Source organism: Pteropus alecto, unplaced genomic scaffold (genome assembly GCF_000325575.1).
Source record: "Pteropus alecto unplaced genomic scaffold, ASM32557v1 scaffold155, whole genome shotgun sequence".
In the NCBI taxonomy this organism is placed as follows: domain Eukaryota; kingdom Metazoa; phylum Chordata; class Mammalia; order Chiroptera; family Pteropodidae; genus Pteropus; species Pteropus alecto.
In genome coordinates this window covers 19,221,649-19,224,319 of record NW_006438113.1, presented here as the reverse complement: position 1 = coordinate 19,224,319, position 2,671 = coordinate 19,221,649, and positions in this window count along the sequence as shown.

Here is a 2,671-nt window from a genome sequence, read left to right as displayed (position 1 = left end):
AGGGAAAGTAGGAAACCACTCTTCAGAATAAGGGCAGAGGATTTGGATGTTGCAGAAAAAAATATCCAGGAGAGAATAAGGGAGAAGATGAGAGTCCAGCTGAGAACTGCTCTGGGGAAGAATCACAGGAAAAGAAAGCCTCTTAAAGGCCCTGCAGAAAAGGGGTTAGGAGAAGAAATTTGTTTAACAGATTTTACGAACCAGATTTTGAGTGTTTCGTGATGTAAACCCACTCACCCAACCACCCTGTGGGATCACCATGCATGCTACACACTTCCTTCTAACCTTGTGTAGGTGGAGTTGTTATCCTGGAGAGCAGAGAAGGAAGGTGGTGACTGCTGACAGCTGGGTTCCATCTATATATCGATATAAACTCAAAGGATCCCTTCCCCCCAAGGTCTGGCGGGGACTATCCGCTAGAGTTTCCAGAACAGACCCTGCCACACCCTGTTTGGTCCTCTTCTTCCGGTCTCTTCTTCATGTTCTAGTACTAGTAGACTGGCATGGGCATTGTCCTTGTTTGAGGACAATTATTACTATTTAAATTCATTCTATTCAATCTCTGCTAATGTGATTCAGGCATCAAGTGTTTATCAATTGGGTTTGAAGTTTAGATGTTTCTCCAAATACATTCTCAAAGAAACTGGCTGCTGATCTACTACATAACATGGAAATGACTTGTCTCTCTAAGATGAATGCCCTCTTTTTTTTTGCCTGCTGTATTGCCCTTCTCCTTGCAGTGGTTGGAGAGTTATATGTCCTCTTTTGGCAGAGAGAGAGTCCCTTCCTGATTGGACTCTGATAGGAACCTGGATCCCCATCAGAAGCACCATCACTCTTCTTGCTTAACACCCTGAAATGCATGTTCTCTCCAGAGAAGCTCAAAGGAGTTATCCTAACCATTCCAGGCCCAGTAAGGAGAAGGGCCTTCAGAACCTGTTCTAAAGAATACCTGAAGATCCACCAGTGTACCCAGGGGCATTTCTGTGAACCCTGGGACAGAACCCCAGACAGTTACTGAATAGACTAGCTCAGATTATAAATTTAAGTTTGATTAATGTTGAATTAATAGGAAACTTAGACTAGAAGTTCTATTTTTCCTGAATTGACTTTCATTTTTACTGTTGAGTGTGGGATATCACATCTGAGATGCTATTGAATAGACTATAAGTCTTTGCATCTAGACCCCAAACCTGCCGTGCCTAGCCGCCATGAGGAGGCTTCTCAGAACCCATGGTCCAGACTCTTCAACATGATGCAACCCTGCAGTAAGGAGAATGAAACCCCAGGGGAAACCACTCAGCTTTCTGAGCGTGGCTAAGTAAACTTCTGTGCTGGAAAAAAATAGAGTGTCTTCCACAGAAAGACAACAGATGAGATATTTGAGTTTACCATTCCTGAGTTCAAACTTGTAAAAATTCTCTTTTTTCCTTCCTTTTGGAAGTTATTTAAATGGACTTCATTTTCTAAGTAGGCAGAGTCCAGTGGCCTCCTTTATTGAGCCAGATTACTGTATTGCCAGGACTCTGAACCAGGGCACAGGGTTAGCTTTTACCTTGCGGAGTCTAAGTAATGCTCTGGAAGCTAGTGGAGATAAGTCACATGCATGGGAAACCTAGAGAATCAGCTCAGGGTGAATTTAGGAGTGGGTTTGTCTTCATTGCTGATCTGCTGGAGCTTCCTTGCCCTGCAGCCAACACAAAGCCTCAGGTGCATTGTCCATTTCAGCTGGTGGCCTTCAGTTGAAGTTTATCTAATCTGCAGAGAGTCTGTTTGTGAGGAGCATCTACACACTTCCGTCTATGCTTTCTTAACCCCTAGGGAAACCTGGCTACTCATTAAACAGGTTTCTGACCATTGCGCCTGAAGAAACCAATCAGAACAACTCTTCTCTGCTATTAAGAAACACCTCTTGGTTCTGAGTCTCCTGGGTCCAACCTTTTTCCTCCTTCCTCTTTATTTAGGAACATTTCCATTTCTTGAGAACCACAGTTCACTGTAACAATACCAAATCATTACAAGACAACCACTATCTTGAGTAGACAGCCCTTCTAAGGAATTCAGGGACCTCTTTGACAGTAATAATAGCTAAAAGGCATGGAGCACTTACTATGTGTCAAGTATAAATGCTCTATTTGGATTACTTCATTTAATTCTCACAAATTTACTCTCACAAGCCACATAAGTTGAGTTGTTGCCAGAAGCTAAGAAAGGTTGAATGGCTTGTCCACAGTCACCTGTCTAGTAACCAGGACTCCAACACCTAATTTCTCTCATTCTAGCTCTGTCCTCTTGCTCCTATTTCTAGGAGATGACCTGCTGTCACCATAGAATCCTTTTTACAGGTAAGGCAACTCAAGGTAAATGACCTGCCCAATACATAAGGTCAAAACTAGAGTCCAAGGCAGTGATTCCAAGCCTGGCTGCTCATTAGAATCACCTGGAAAGTTAAAAACACAACAAAAAACAGTGTCCAGGCTGCATCTTTAACAAATCTGATTAAATTGATCTGAGGAGAGTCCCTAACATTAGTATTTTTAGAAAGCTTCCCAGGAGCTTCTAAAAAGTACAGGCAGGTTTGAGAATCTCTGACAGAACTACCAGCTCCGAGTCTAAAGCTCAACCAACCAAAATGCTTCCCTTTATCTCCTGTTCCAGCCAGTTCAGCTGG